Source organism: Apium graveolens, chromosome 11, assembly GCF_009905375.1.
Source record: "Apium graveolens cultivar Ventura chromosome 11, ASM990537v1, whole genome shotgun sequence".
NCBI lineage: Eukaryota > Viridiplantae > Streptophyta > Magnoliopsida > Apiales > Apiaceae > Apium > Apium graveolens.
The window spans coordinates 31070868-31089160 of NC_133657.1; positions in this window are offsets into that span (position 1 = coordinate 31070868).

Consider the following 18293-nt stretch of genomic DNA (forward strand, 5'->3'; position numbering starts at 1 on the left):
ATGAATATTCCATCACTAACTTGCTTAACTTGTAAACCAAGAAAGTAAGTTAGTTCTCCCATCATGCTCATTTCATACTTACTTTGCATCAATTTGGAAAACTTTTTGCAAAGTTTTTCATCTGTAGAGCCAAATATAATATCATCTACATAGATTTGAACAAGTATACTAGAGCCGTTAATATTTCTAAAGAATAAAGTTTTATCCACAGTACCTCTTGTGAAGTGATTTTCCAAAAGGAACTTTGATAGAGTATCATACTAGGTGCTTGCTTCAGTACATAGAGTGCTTTCAAAAGATAGTAGACATGATTTGGGAAATTTGGGTCTTCAAAACCAGGGGGCTGACTCACATAGACTTCCTCCTCCAAATCTCCATTTAGAAAGGCACTTTTGACATCCATTTGATAGACCTTGAAATTGGCATGGGCTGCATAGGCTAAGAAGATTTTGATGGCTTCAAGTCTTGTAACAGGAGCAAAGGTTTCATCAAAATCTATTCCTTCTTGTTGACAATAGCCCTTAGCAACCAATCTAGCTTTGTTCCTGACTACTATGCCATTTTCATCCATCTTGTTTCTGAATACCCATTTGGTGTCTATTGGATTCTTTCCTTTAGGCTTGGGTGCCAGCTTCCAAATATTGTTCCTTTCAAATTGGTTTAGCTCTTCCTGCATAGCTAAAATCCAATTAGGATCCAACAGAGCTTCCTCTACCTTCTTTGGTTCTTCCTTAGAAAGGAATCTGTTGTACAGACATTCATCTTGAGTTGTTTTCCTTGTCTGAACTCTAGAAGATGCATCACCAATAATTAGCTCATAGGGGTGATCTCTTGTCCATTTTCTCTGTTGAGGTATATTTGCTCTAGATGAAGAGGCCTCATTGTTTTCTTGATGTGTGACTGAGTTTTGATTATGAGAAACTCCCCCTGAGTTAGTGAGTCTTTGATTTGATAAAATGGAACTTTCTGTGAGTGATCTACCTTGACTTTCAGCTTCTCCCAATGACCCAACGGATGAAGCACTTTGAGTTCTGACGGATGAGACTGATTGTCTCCCGATGGATGATGCAGATTGTCTCCCAACGGATGAAGCATTTTGTAACTCGATGGATGTTGAGTTATTAGCTTCATTAGTTGTAGATTTTTCTGCACTATTCGTAGTTGTAGTTTCTTAATCACTTTCATCATCACTGTCATCACTAACCATCTCCACATTGTCAAATTTGAGGCTCTCATGGTAATCTCCATCTTGCAGTCCTTCAATCTTTTTATCATCAAACACAACATGTATTGATTCCATAACAATGTTGGTTCTCAGATTGTAGACTCTGTATGCTTTACCAACAGTATATCCAACAAAAATTTCTTCATCTGCTTTAGCATCAAACTTCCGATTTTGATCAGTTTGATTTCTCAAGATAAAATATTTACACCCAAAGACATGAAGAAAATTTAGAGTTAGCTTCTTGTTCTTGAACAATTGGTAAGGTGTCATACACTTTGCTTGATTAACCAAAGAAATATTCTGAGTGTAGCATGCAGTATTTACAGCTTCAGCCGAAAAGTATGTTGGTAACTTTGATTCTTCAAGCATTGTTCTTGCAGCTTCAATAAGTGATCTGTTATTTCTTTCTACTACTCCATTTTGTTGTGGAGTTCTTGCTACTGAAAAATCATGCATAATCCCATTCTCTTCACAAAATACTCTAATAACAGAATTTTTGAACTCAGTTCCATTGTCACTCTTGATTCTTCTAACTTTGAAGTAAGGGTGACTGTTGACTTGCCTTATGTGATTGATGATGATTTCACTAGCCTCATCTTTAGACTTTAGGAAATATGTCCAAGAGAACTTTGAGAAATAATTCACAATTACTAGGCAAAATCTTTTCCTTGAGATGGACAACACATTGACTGGTCCAAACAAATCCATGTGTAGCAATTGCAGAGGTTCTTCAATTGTTGAATCAAGCTTCTTTCTGAATGATGCTTTAATCTGCTTTCCTTTCAGGCAGGCATCACACAATCCATCCTTAGAAAACTCCACTTGAGGAATACCTCTAACCAATTCTTTCTTGACAAGCTCATTCATGGTCTTGAAAGTTTAGATGGGACAGCTTCTTGTGTCATAGCCAACTTTCATCTTGACTTGATTTACTGAGAAGACAAGTAACATATTCTGCATTTGATGAGTTGAAGTCAGCTAAATACACATTCCCTTTTCTCACTCCAGTGAGAACCACTCTTTTGCTCCTCTTGTTTGTCACAACACATGTTTCTGAATTGAAGGTTACTGAATTGCCCTTGTCACAAAGCTGGCTGATAGTCAGCAAATTATGCTTGAGACCATTCACCAGGGCAACCTCCTCAATGACGACATTGTCTTTAGAAATCAAGCCATATCCCACAGTATAACCCTTGTTGTCATCTCCAAAAGTAATACTTGGGTCAGCTCTCTCCTTGAACTCTGTGAGCGAGGTAGAATCTCTAGTCATGTGTCTTGAACAACCACTATCCAAGTACCACAGATTCTTTCTGTTTCCCTGCACACATTAAAACCAAATCAAGTTGATTTTGGTACCCAAGTTTCCTTGGGTCCTGCCTTGTTAGCTTTCTTCTTTTGTTTCTTAGGTTTTATCTCATTTGACTTGTGGATATTAGATTCATCCTTTGTCATCTCAGTTGGACCTTTGAAATCAGTCATTAAAACAAAATTATCATGCCTATTTTGATTAACAGGAAATGGCATGCTATTCGCAAACATGTTATTCCAGTAGGGCAAGCTAAATGGCATTTGAGGCATACTAAATGCAGCATAATAAGGATTAGGTGCAAATGGCATATTAGCAAGTTGTGCATTCATATTCTGTGCAGACATTGCATTCATAGGCATAGAAGGCATAGCATTCATGTTGGGAAAAGAAGGAGGTACAGTCATGGAAGTAGGCATGACAATTTTGTAATTAACAGAACGATGATTAACACTACCACACTTAACACAGATTTTTCTAGGAGCATATTTATTAGGTGTGTAGTTGTTATATTTGTTAATTCCTACTTTCCCATTTCTACTGTTCTTCTTTTTAGCCTTTGTTTTAACCTCAATCTTTTCTAATCTGTCATTCAATTGCTTGATGGACAGATAACCAACATTCACTTTCTTCTCCTTCTTCACTTGACTTGTTTCTCCTGAAATAAAGTTTTTGGAAATTGATCCATATTTTTCATTTAACTTAGCAAGTTTGGCTTTACTCACAGGTTTTCTCACAGCCGATGGATGAGGATTTATGTCACTCGACGGATAATCTTTTTGATTATCCAATGGATGACTCTCATCATCCATCGAGTCTACATCTGTTAGCAATCCTTCAACCAAATTGGATTCCAGCTTCTCTTTACTCTTTTTCCAGGCTGCATCACAAAAGGACTCAATGTCTTGAACTTTGGTGATTTGAACATGGACATCTCTGGATAATTTCCATGCCTTAATCACCTCATGTTCTCGTTCAAGTTGCTTCTTCAAAATATCCTCTTTCTTCAAGGACCCAGTTAATTCATCCTTAGCAATTTTACACTAAATTCTCAAATTTTCAAATTCAATGAACTGAGACTCTAGCACATTGTTCCTCTCACTTAAGAACAAATTGTTTTCTTTAATTTTCTTTGGTGAGAGACTTAAGAGTAACACGCAAGTGATATAATTTTGTGGACATGTCATTAATTGCATCATTACACTCATCTTTAGTTAAATGTGCTAGGTTTGTTGTGATTACCTGATTACTTCAAGAACTTGTTTCCGTCTCATCAGACTGGGCCATGAGGGCTAGGTTGACATAGATGACATCTTCATCCTCATCCAGACCATCTGCTGCCCAGTCATTTTCTTGTGTAATAAAAGCCCTTTCCTTTTGCTTGAGCAACTCAAAATACTTCTTTTTATAATCAACAGGCTCAAACTTTTTCTTGGAATCTGACTTTCTATATTCATTTGCAAAGTGACCAGCTCAGCCACATTTGAAACATTTGAATTTTAATTTATCCACTATGTTTCTATTTGGCTTAACAGCTCCAAAGTTATTTTTGAACTTGAGCTTGGCAAACCTCCTGGATAAGAATGCTAAGTGTCCATCCATGTCATCTTGACTCAATGGATCTTCATTATCAGCTACCAGCACTTTTCCCTTGATTTCACAAATCTTTGATGTACATTCAACAGCTTCCATCTTCATCTCCCTCCCTTTCTCTAACTCAGAAACCAGTATAATGGACCCTCCTTTCTTCCTCCCTTTCTCCATTCTTTCATCTTGCTATATTTCAAGCTCATAAGTCTTTAGAATGCCATACAGTCTCTCTAGTGTAAACTCCTTGTAATTTTGTGAATTTCTCAAGGAGAATGTCATTGGTTTCCATTCTTTTGGAAGGGATCTCAGGAATTTGAGGTTAGAATCTTTGGTTTGATAAACTCTTCCATGCAGCTTCAGAGCATTTAGTAGCTTTTGAAATCTACTAAAGATATCAGTGAGAGTTTCACCTTCTTCAAAGTGGAAATGCTCATATTGTTGAATTAGTAACTGCATCTTGGTTTCTCTAACTTGTTCAGTGCCATCACAGATTATTTGAATGGTATCCCAAACTTCCTTGGCTGTCTTGCAGTTAATGATGTTATCAAACATGTCACCATCAACTCCATTGAACAGAATATTCATGGACTTTGTGTCCTTCCTGACTTGTTCAATATCAGGATCTGACCATTCATGTCTTGGCTTGGTAACTGATGGCTCGTTTCAAGTTGCAGCTCTCATTGGTCCATGAGGACCTCTCTCTATGCAATCCACATAGGCCTCATCTTGAGAATGTAAATGAAGATGCATTTTTACCTTCTAGTGATGGTAAATATCTTTGTCCAGAAAAGGAATCTTGACTCCAACATCCTTCTTGTTCATCTTGTTATTTGTTGTAATCTTTAAACTCTTTGTGATTCAAGAGCTTGCTCTGATACCAATTGTTAGTCCCTAACAATGCATCAAGAATTACAGAAGGGGGGTTGAATGTAATTCTAGTAAACATTTTCTTGAACTATAAAAATGTTCTAACTCAAACTATATATATATATAAGTGTTTCAAGTTAAATAAATCAAAACGCAAAGTAATAAAAACACAAGTCTTTAAAACTTTCTGGTGGATTTGAAAGTATCCACCATATATATATATATATATATATATATCGAATTAAGAACTCTGTGAAGAACAAATTGTCTCACAACTGCTTTTACAAGTGAACAAACAAATTTTAGAGAAATTCTTAACAGTTACAGCTTTTTCTATTTCTCTTTTAAAAATGTTTGCTTCTTTTGTTGTTTATTCTACTAGCTACACTTGGTTTATATACCACCAAGTTTACATGGTAATAAGACAGGATAATAAAACCAAACTATCAAGTCAAACTCCATGCTGCTTCACTACTCTATTTCAGCATCTTTGAAAATCTTCTTAACTTGCATGAAATGGTAATGCTTCTTCGTTCTTCATTTCCTGTTAAACAGGCTACCACATTCCCTTTGTAAACACCCAACGCATATGACTGTGTTGCCACTGTCAATATATGTTTGAATTGATCATCCGTCGGGTATATGCTTGTCATCCTTCGGGTTGCCTTGTTGATCACCCGTCGGGTAGCTTTGTTAATTATCCGTCGGGTAGCTATTTGACACTTGACTTCATTTCACTTATGCAGAATTACAAGACATCTTATATTTATAATTAATCAACCTATTCTGCATATCTAATAAAAGTCAACATGACTCATATGCTACTACAGAATCTATACAAAGTTGTTTGCAGAAATGTGCTACATGACTTATTGTTACATAAGCTACTCACCTGATGGATATCAATTAGTCATCCGTCGGGACTATATTGAATTATACGTCGGGACTATAATTGATCATCCGTCGGGTGCTACAAAATTCACTAAGTTAAATCTACTAAGGTGTTTTGTTTAGTTTATCATCAAGTACACAACATATTCCCAACATAAAACATGATTTATTTTGAATACTAGCAACATGTTATGAGAAAGTTCAGATATATTTGTAATATATCTCGAAGAAAGGTTCAGAAGTACTTGCCTTATCACAGATAATTTCCAACCTTACTTGTACTCATCTAACAGTTCTAGTCATCAACCACTTTGCTTCTGTTTCTATGCCTTGCTTCTATTCATCGATCACTTGCTTTCTGTTTCTACGCTTCAGTTCTATATACTGATCACTGGCTTTCTTTTATATGCCTCACTTAATCTGCTAGGTATCACAAATATCTATCAATACTCAATTTCATATCATTTTAATTATCACATAGATGTCATAAGCTTTCATATATCCTTCGTTTCACCCAAATCCGACATACGGATTGAAAGTTACAGCAAAAACAATCAAACAATGCACGTACAGTCATATTATGCATCAATCAGATCACATATAACACATAGCACGTAAGATATTCAATTAAAATAATTTTGCAAAGAAGATTCGGGGTCAAAATGATTTTTTTTCCAGGTATTTAATATGAATTTTTGAACATTTTTCAAAATTAAAACGGGTTTCCGAATCATTTTATGATTAAATAACAGGGTTCGAACACCCGAATCAAACTTTAAAATGATTTAATAATAATTATCGAGTTTTGAAAATAATATAAATAATATTTGAAAGCTCGAAACTATTTTTCGGGGTTTTTAAATTAAAAGGAATAATTAAATCTAATTATTAAATCAATTAAAATCAATTAATAATTAATTAAATTAATTAATCAATTAATATTAGATTAATCAATTAATTAAAATAATTGAAAACTAATTAAGATTAATTAATAAAATAAATCATATTTTTTTTAAATAAATAAATTAGATTTATTTTTAAATAAATAAATAAATAAAACAATTTTCTGGATTAAAAATAATTTTCAGAATAAGAAATAATGAATTTTGGGAATTAAAATGAATTTCTAGAAGTTAAAAATATAATCTTTCTAAAAAGAAAATCCTAGAAACGACTTTTAGTTTCAGAATAAGGGGAAAATAGAATTGAAATCGGGTTGTTTATTCAGGGAAAACGGGTTAGTAAGATCGGGTCCAGGTCGGTATGAAGACCGGCCGGATTCTGGGGAACAACCCATTTTCCGGCGAGGTTCACCGACTCCGATGATCTCCAATTACCCTCCAAAACCCTTCGTTTTGCTGTGTTTTTCAATCCAAACCAACACACAATTGCCCCCATCAATTCAACGAGTCTTACAGCAGCCATAACCGAGGCTGAGTTCATTACTTCCGGCAAAAATCGCCATTAATGTCAACGGGGAGGTTCAAATTCCGGCTATCCATTCCAGGCTTCCAACACAGACATATATTACATGGATCAAATCGTTTTAAAATGATCTATCTACTGATACAACCCAATCAAACCCAGGTTCAGCAGATTAAGGGTTCCCAATTTCGATTAAAAACATTAATTTGAATTTAAACCCTAATTTCACTTTTCCAGAATCAAACATCAATTTAGTCAAGTTATAGAACTCCAAATTTGAAATATAATATACCAAAATGACCACAAAGAAAAGATCTACATGATTCTAGCATCAAATCATATCAACAACATCAAGAACAAATTTTCATAATTTAATCTTTAAATAATTCAAAATAAAATTATTAAATAAGAAAAATACCTTGATTTCTGCACTAGAATAGTTGATTGATTCAGAAAGATCTTTTTGAGAGTTTCGATTTGATATATGGCACGCTTGAATCGAAGTTCGATAACGCCTTCGTTCGTGCGTTTGATTTTCAAGAACGTAATGAATAATTAGGGTTTTCCCTGTATTTCACTGGATTTTACTGATTATGATTATACGAATAAAATGAAATAATAAAAGGGCTATATATATTTATGGAATATTGGTTTGTGTTGGATCGTATTGGATCGATAAATTAGTTACTTAGCCGCTAAGTAACTGCAAAAAGATCCGTTTTGATACCCGTATTGGATAATTATACAAACTGGGCTTCTTATAAAACACTTTATACGAAATAATGTAATATTATCCCGCCTTTCGAGAATATGGGTTTTGTTGATATATCGAAATGATTATCGTATCGAAAATTATACGCCGGGACGTGTACGGGTTAAACCGTAATCCGAATTGAAAAAGTTAAAACACGGAAAATGTTCAGAATATCCAGATTAGGTTAGGAAGGAGTTTTTTGAAGAGTTTCGGGTTGTAAAATATAAAAATGGTTGAAGTTGGACGATTCCCGGTTTTATAAAATAGTTTTGTAATTATTCAGAAAATAATTAAATCTGTAAATCATTAAAAAATTATATAACGATCCAAAAATTACCAGAAAAATATCACAATTATCTATATTTTATTCTAGACATATTAAAATTAATATACTCATATCTTATCACATATAAACATCTATATATCAATATCAGTCAACACATAATTCACCATAAATCATATAATAATCATTTACTGATAAAATAATTACACGCGATATCCCGGATATTACAGCTTTTCCTTTGGAGTAGCTTTTTCTCCTAGCTTTTTCCTTTGACTTCTCTTCAACTTTGAGTGCAACTGGTCTAGACTTGGATCCTTTTCTCTTGCTTCTTTGCTCCATCCCTAGTTCATGAGTTTTCAGTATTCCATAGATCTCATCTAGAGGTGTGTCATCAAGTTGATAGTTAACCCTTATTGATGTTACAATAAAGTCCCACTTTTCAGGGAGAGCAAGTAGAAACTTCAAGTTTGAGTCCTCTAAATCATATTCCTTGTTGACAAGAGATAAGTCATTCAACAGCTTCTAAAATCTGTCATAGATCTCAGTTAAGGACTCATTATCTCTTGAGTCAAAGTTCGCATATCTTGAGTAAGTATTGTCCTCTTGTTCTTCTTGATAGAAGTTGTGCATTGACACTTTACTTCTAAAGCATCCCATATCTCTTTTATTGTCTTACATCCAATAACCTTATTGGACATAACACTATCAAGACTGTTGTGCAAGATGTATCTGACTTTAGCATCATTCATAATAGATGAAAGATCTTCAGGAGTGTAGTCCTTCCTTTCTTTGTCGACCATCTTTTCTGGTTGTCCTCCAACAGAAACAGCTACCTTTATTAGTTTATGAGGACCATCGTAAATACTGCTTAGATATTTAGGATCTGTGGCTTCCAAACACATAGCCATCCTGACTTTACAGATTGGATATTCATGTATCTTCAGGATTGGCACCTTGATTGCTTTATACCTACTCATGTTGCTGCTAATATGTGATGTGGCTGGGGGTGGTGGTTGTGGATTCTGTGATTCTTCTTCTTTGTCTGACGTTGAAGAATTGATTTTCAGATCTTCAACTATTTATATGTCAACTGAAAGCTCTGATACCGATCGTTAGGTCCATAATAAACTGTAGAGGTTGGTGAATACAGTTTATTCAAACAATTCAACAAAGCTTCAACAGAATCAACAGATTTTATATTAACAGATAAAAACTGATTAAAAATGTACTCTCTCAAAAGGATAAACAAATATCCTTGACAGATGCTAGGTTATGCCAATGATATAACAATGTTCGTAATGCATAGAGCATGAACCTAATCTGTGCTTGTTGTTCCCAAATAATCTAACAAAGAATTACAGAAGGGGGGTTGAATATAATTCTGGTTTATTTTAATTTAAGAACTGTTTTATCTTAAATATATAGTTGTGTTTGATTTGGCTTAAGTGTGGAATGAAAGTATTTAAAAACTTTCTGGTGGATTGAACTTATCCACCAGAGATGTATATGAATTTGAGAACTTTGTGATGTAATGTTTACACACAGCTGCTTACAAGTAGAACTTACAAACTACAGAGAAATTCTTTAAAGATTTTGCTTTTTCTATTTCTCTGGTAAATTTCTTACTTACTTGATGATGTTCTACTTGCTACCCTTGGTTTATATATCACCAAGTTACATGATAAAAAGACAAACAAATAAGACAAAATGTTTCTTAGTCTAATTACATGCTTCTTCATTTCTCTATCCAGCATCTTTGAATATCTTCAAGTTAGCATGAAAATGGAAATGCTTCTTTATTATCTAAAACCTGTAAATAGGCTTCCACATTCCATTTGCATCTAATCAGCCCATGTGACTGTCAAGTCACTATCAATTGTTGTTTGAATTTAAACATTTGTTGAAACTTCACTGGATCATCCGTTGAGAGTGTTTTGGATCATCCGTTGAAGCTTCACTAGATCATCCGTTGAGTGAGACTTGAGTCATCGTTGAAGCCTTGTAGAATCATCCGTTGAAAATCTTCCATATCAGTTAACTCTATTTCACATATGCAAAATTATAAGGCATCTAATATTTACAATTAGCCAACCTATTTTGCATATCAAACTAGTAGTAAACATGACTTAGAATATCCTACAACTTCTAGGCTCTTTAAGGTATGTAGAATGCAGAAATCTGTTACAAGAATTATTCATACATAAGCTACTCTCTCAACGGATGTTAAAGTGATCATCCATTGAGAGCTATAAAATACACTAAATTAAATCTACTGAGGTTTTTTATTTAACTTATCATCAAGTACACAATATATTTCTAACAATCTCTCCAAATTTATGTCTACTGGAATTGTAGGCATAAATTAAGAGAAACTTGATGATAAAAAAACACCTTATGAGTACAGACTGATTTAGTAGAAAAAATTAACAAGTGCTACAATATTATTAAAGATCACACAGAGGAAAGTTTATAGAAAATCTCACAAGTAATTCTCAAGGTTGTTAGAAATATGTTGTGTACTTGATGATAACTTGAACAAAAAACTTATTAGATTTTATTTAAGTGATTTTGTAGCTTTCAACGGATGATCAATTTAACATCCATTGAAAGAGTAGCTTATGTAATAATAAGTTTAGTAGAACATTTCTGCATACCTTAGTTAACTAGATGTTGTATAATGTTTAAGTCATGTTGACTACTAGATTGATATGCAAGATAGGTTTCTTAACTGTAAATATTAGATGCCTTGTAATCTTGCATAAATGAAATAGAGTTAACTGCCATGACGACAATTTCAACAGATGTTTCACTAAGTCTCAACGGATGATCAACCATAGCTCCCACGGATGATCCAATGAAGTTTGAACGGATGATCAGCCAAAATTTTAGCGGATGATCCAATGAAGTTTCGATGGATGATTAAATTCAAAAAAGCAGTTGACAGTGACTTGACAGTCACATGTATTGGTTGTATACAAATGGAATGTGGTAGCCTAATTCAGGTTTTAGAGAACAAAGAAGCGTTTCCATTTCTATGATAAACTGAAGATATTTAAAGATGCTGGATTGAGAAATGAAGAGGCATGAGATTAGACTAGAAACATTCTGTCTTATTTGTTTGTCTCTTTATCATGTGACTTGGTGATATATAAACCAAGAGTAGCAAGTAGAACTAGTAACTAAGGAAGTAAGATTTTCTCTGTTCTTATAGTTCAACTTATATACAGTTGTGTACAACATTGTAACACAGAGTTCTCTACTTAATATATATCTTTGGTGGATAAGTTCAATCCACCAGAAAGTTTTTAAGTACTTGTATTTGATTACTTTGTGATTTGATTTCTTTACTACTTTCATTCCGCACCATTGCTAAATCAAACACAATTATATATTCATAATAGAACTGTTCTTAAAATTAAAAAAAAATCCATAATTATATTCAACACCCCTTCTGTAATTCTTGTTAGATTGTTTGGTAATAACAATTAGTATCAGAGCAAGGTCTTGAAGAACAAAGAGTTTAAAGATCACAACAATTAACAAGATAGCAGAAAAGATGTTGGAGTAAAATTTCCTTTCTAGACAAAGACAACTATCACCATTGAAAGGTGAAGATGCACCTACATCTCCTATCTGAAGATGAAGGATATGTGGACTGTATTGAGAAAGTTCCACATGTCCCTATGAGAGCTGCTATAGGAAATGAACATCCATCCCAAAGACTAGAGCAGAATGGTCTGATCCAGATATTGAGCAAGTCCACAAGAATAAGAAGGCCATGAATGTTCTGTTTAATGGTGTTAATGGTGACATGTTTAACAACATCATAAACTGAAAAACTGCTAAAGATCTCTGGGATACCATTCAATTCATATGTGATGGAACTGAGCAGGTAAGGGAAAATAAAATGCAACTCTTGATTCAACAATATGAGCATTTTCATTGTGAAGAGAGTGAGTTACTCCTGACATATTTAGTAGATTTCAAAAAATACTAAATGCTCTTAAGTTGCATGGAAGAGTCTATCAAACAAAAGACTCAAACCTAAAATTCCTTAGATCTCTACCAAAGGAATGGAAACCTATGACAGTCTCATTAATAAATTCTCGAGATTACAAGGAATTTACCTTGGACAGACTGTATCGGATTCTAAAGACCTATGAGCTTGAAATAGAGCAAGATGAGAAGATGGAGAAAGGAAGAAAGAAAGAATGATCCATTGCATTGGTTGCTGAGCAAGAAAAGGAGAAGGAGATCAAGGTCGAAGCTGCTGAATCTGCACGAAACCCTAGAGTTTGTGAAGGCAAGGGAAAAAGGGCTTGTAGCTGAACATGAAGAACATCTTAGTCAAGATGACATGGATGACATAAATGAGCATCTGGATTTTCTATCCAGGAGGTTTGCCAAGCTCAAATTCAAGAAGAATTTTGGAGCATCCAAGTCAAACAGAAACATGGTTGACAAGTCTAAATTCAAGTGTTTCAAGTATGGCTTGGCAGGTCATTTTTCTAGTGAATGTAGAAAGTATGATTCTGGAAAACAGATGTTTGAGCCTGTGAATTATAAGCAGAAATATTTTGAGCTACTCAAACAAAAGGAAAGGGCTTTCATCATACAAATAAATTACTGGGTTGCAGATGGACTAGAAGAGGATGATGATACAAGCTATGTCAATCTAGCCCTAATGGCCAAATCAGATGAAGTAGAGGTTAGTTCTTCAAGTAATCAGGTAATCACCACTAATCTAGCACATTTGTCTAAAGATGAATGTAATGATACTATAAATGACATATCTACTGAATTATATCATATGCGAGTTACTCTCAAATCTCTCATTAAAGAAATCACTAAAATTAAATAGAACAATCTGTTTTTAAGTGAAAGAAACAATGTGTTGGAAACTCAATTTGTTGAGTTTGGGAAAATGAAGATAGAGTGCAAGACTTCCAAAGAGGGACTAACTGAATCCTTAAAGAAAGAGGAAATTTTAAGAAAGCAACTTGAATGAGAACAGGAGGTGATTAAGGTATGGAAATCAGCTAGAGACGTTCAGGCTCAAATTACTAAAGTTCAAGGTATAGAATCCTTCTGTGATGAAGCCTAGAAAAAGTGCAAGGAGAAATTTGATTCCAATTTGGTTGATGGACTTTCAACGGATGTGGATTTGACGGATGATGAGCATTATCTGTCAGAAAACAAGGAACCACATACATTGAGTAAAAGTAAGCCAGTTAGCAAAACCAAGCTAGCTAAATTAAATGAGAAATATGGATCAGTTTCTAAGAACTTTGTTCTAGGAGAAATAAGTCAAGTGAAAAAGGAGAAGAGAGTCAATGTAGGGCATCTGTCAATCAAGAAATTGAATGACAGATTGGAGAAAATATGACGCTCTCCAAACCCGGGTCAGAAGTTTGGGGTCCACACACACACCTTATTTATGACCTGCTTATAACAATAATGAAGATAATAATAATATGCAGTGACCCTACTTACCAACTACCATGGATCGCAACAGGTTAAAGTATGCACACAAGCCAAACACATCTACTTATATTACAAACCGTTCAAATCCCAACTATTCAAACTCAGAACTGAGTATTAAACATTATTACAAACTTTTACAAACTTAAATTATCACAAAAGAAGCCTACTAGCTCAACTTGATCAACCTGTACCCCTAGCTCTCGCGCTGGACTGGGGATCCTCGCTACCAACTGGTTTCTTTTTAACTGGAAAAGAATATAAACAACATCGCACAAATGAGCTAACTAGCTCAGCAAGTCACAATAACAAAACTGAGAATAATGATCATCAGGTGAACATGGTTATGATATCAAGTAAACAATGGATTATGACTTAGAATTGGATATTATAGTTTCATTTTAAGAAAAACCAAGGTTAGGCTGCTGATCAGTCACGCACTAACCCCGAGGAAAGCACACAGCACTGCTCTAACTACTGGATCTAAGGCACACATTGGCCTAACTTGACCATTATATGGTCTGACCACGAATCTGGTCCACAATTTTATAAAAACAATCCAATTCCAACATAATAACAGAATAAACAATAATAAACAATAAACAGAATCATTAACAACATTGAGTGTTCAATAATGAAAGGGTTTCAATCTTCGTAAGGATCAATAAGGTAATTTCAAAGCTTGGATGATGGGTAAGGAAATAATTGGATAACAAAGGAAATGACATTTCAGAGTTTCAAGGATTTGGTCTTTTAATGCATAAGATACAATGGTTTGAGTATGTAGGTAATTCGATTCAGTGTATGGTATTTAGTTTGTATGTATTTGTCGAGTAGTATCGTATATTTTTGGTTCATATATGGGTATACAATAATCAATGGTCTAGAAAGAATCAGGTTTACGGCTTAAGATCAATAGCTGGATTCATGGTTAGGGTTCAGTGCTTCAAAGCACTTGTAATATAAAACAGGACTATCAATCATTATAATATCTCGAGAAAGTTCAGAACACTTGCCTGGTATTAGCTTACTATACTGCACTCGCTTCCAATCACAATCGTCTTACTCCTCAACTACATGTTTCCCTTTCCTACATCTTGCCTCTTCTGCTCACATATCATAAACATCTATCAATATTCAACTAATATGATTCTATTCAATACATACTCCTATCTACCCTTCGTTTTACCCAAATCCGATTAACGGATTGAAAGTTACGCAATAAACATGTAAAATCGAATATACAGACCGACAGTCAACCAACAAGTCACATATAACACATAACACGTCACATAATCAATGATATCTCATTTATAAAGAAGTCTCGGGTCATAAATAGGCTTTCGGTTACTTAAAATGATTTTCAAAACATTTTTCGGAATTAAAATGGGTCGTTGGATCGATTTCGGAATAATAAATAGGGTTCGGTTGGCAAATTCTGGCTTCAAAACAATTTTATAATAATTATCGAGCCTTGGAAATAATTTAGATTAATATTTTAAAGCTTTAAGCTATTTTTTGGGATTTTTAAATCTAATTAAATAATTATTTAAAATCAATTAATAATTAATTAAATTAATTAATCAATTAATTTTCGAATTAATTGACCAATTAATCAATTAAAAATTAACTGAAATTAATTAACTAATTAATTCAGATTTATTTTTGAATTAAAAATAATTTTTGGAATTAAAATAATAATTTTCAGAATTTTCAGAAATTAAAACGAATTTTTATAATAAAAATAAATAGGAAATATGATTTTTGAATATTTATGAAACAAGAATCCAACTTTTGCAAACTCTGAAAAGTTCAGGGCCTGAACTTCATCGTTTTCAAAAGTCAGGGTACTAAACTGCAATTTTTCCAGCCCTCGCCGGAAAACAGTCGGGGTTCGCCGGAGAACTCGACACCGGCATCCTCCCATCACCACAAACTCCAGATTACATCTAAAATTTACCAGGAATCTAACCATACTCTTTAATCACACAAACAACCCCTGGATAGGCCGGAAAATAGCCGAGAAGTTCGCCGGTTTCCGGCGAACTCGACGTAAACTTCAAAGGACAACTCCCTTCTCTACAGACCTCGTTGATTTATGAAACTTGTACGACTGGATTACAAATTTCACAGAGAACACAACTCACTATACCACAACATCTATCTATCCCGAAATAAGAAACCCCCAAATTTCAATTAAGAACATTCATACGGGTTATAAACCCTAATTTCATAATTCGAAAATCAAACTCAATTTTGAACATGTTATTGAACTCCAAATCAGACGTATAATATATCAAAATCATGAGGAAAATAAGCTCTACAACATGCAATCATCAAATCATACAAACAATCATCCGAACAAAAATTCATATTTTTAGTAAAATTAATTAGAAAATAAATAAAAATATAAAAATAAACCTTGATTTCTGCAGGTGTATGGATCACAAAATCTGATAGAGCTTTTCAAGACCTTCAGATCGGTTACTCGAGCTTTCTAAATAAAGATCAATAACACCTCCAAAAGTTGGTTTGATTCTTGGAAGATTATATGAATATAAGATTTTTCTCTGGAAAATTATATAATTATCTGTCTGCAAATGATTTTGATACGAAATAAAATACGGTAAAAGGATATTTATATTTACGGAAAATTAGTATCCCGTTGGATCATTCCGGATATAAAATGGTACGTTTATTTGTAAAAACTGATCCAAACAGTATCGGTTTTCGGGACAGTTATCCAGATCAGTATAATTTGTACTGCGGTCTTGGTCTCAGCGCCTGGTTACACGTATTACGAGGTGATAATTGGGACAGTTTAATAAAAAGCTCCCGTTTATCGAAAATACGAGTTTTTTTGATTTATCGAAACGAATATTGTATCGAAAATGTTGCGCCGGGACCCGCGCAGGACAAACCGTACGCCGGATCGAAAAAGTTGAAACATGGAATATGCTCGAAAATATTACAATTGGGTTAGGAAGGAGTTCTCGGAAGACTTTCGGGTTCGAAAAACGTAACAACGGATGACGTCGGTTGGTTCCTGTTTTTATAAAATAGATTTTAAATACTCGGAAAAAGATTTTATAAATTTCTTATGATCCTTATAAATCCATAAATCAACATAAAAATAATTAGGAATATATGACAATTATCTATATTTTATTTTGGACATATAAAAATTAAAATACTCAATTAATAATATTTTCAAACATCCAAACGCGTTTAACACTTAACAATTAGTTCACAGAATAGATACTGAACACATATATTAAGCAAAAATAATTACACGATATATCCCGGATATTACATCCTTCCCCTTAATAGGATTCTGTCCTCAGAATCTCTTAAGAAAACAAATGAGGGTACTTTTCTCTCATATCACTTTCTAACTCCCAGGTTGACTCTTCAACCTTTGGGTTTCTCCATAATACTCTTACTAGCTTTACCACTTTATTCCTCAATACTTTCTCTCTTTCCTCTAGAATCTCTATCGGACTCTCTACATATGACAAATCGTCCTGAAGCTCTATTGGCTCATATTCTATTACATGCCTGGAGTCTGGATTATACTTCTTAAGCATAGATACGTGAAAAACATTGTGAATGTGCTCCATGTGCGGAGGTAACGCTAACTCATAAGCTACTTTGCCAACGCGCTTTAGAATCTCAAAAGGTCCGACATATCTTGGGCTCAGCTTCCCTTTCTTTCCAAACCTCGCTTGATGATGATCAAGGAATGAATATGTTAATTTGGATTTGGTTATGTGTGCTCGTGGTGATGTTCAATTGGAGAGGACGCAAACATGGGTTATGCAGCTTACTTGGACAACAAAGAATAAAGGAGCGATGCATGAATTTGGACAAGTAGCTGATTATTATATAATTATTAATTCGAATTTTGCTTGCAAGTTTTTACCTTTCACTTGAAAGGGTTTTTCTTATTTTAAGCACTTAGGATTTTATTTTCCTATTTGTATTTGATTTTTGTCTTTTTTCTATTCGGATTTGGTTTTTAAATTTTTTCCTGGAAGGATTCAGATATTGGCTAATTCAAGCTGATATTGAATTTCTCTTGGAATCCTATTGGGTTTGGATTATTGTCTAAGCCTATAAATACCCTTCTCATGTAATCTTTTAAGGGAGACAATGGATGCTATAAAACTTTTGTTTTGAGATAAACTATGAGTAGTTTTTCTTCCCTCTAAACTTCAATTACTGGATTGCTTTAAAGGTTAGATTCAAATTACTTAGTTTCTGGATTGATCTAAGCAATTTGAGATTCAAAGTTCACGTTTCTGGATTGATCGTGTTCTTTTGAAATATCCTCTTCTTCTCTTATCCTTTTTCTTCTTCTTCTTTCTTTATTTGTGGAGAGATCCACATCAATTTGGTATCAAGAGCCAAGGTTTTTTCTCCAATTTCTTAATTGTTGGGAGATCTAGGTTTTAAAAAAAAAATTACTATT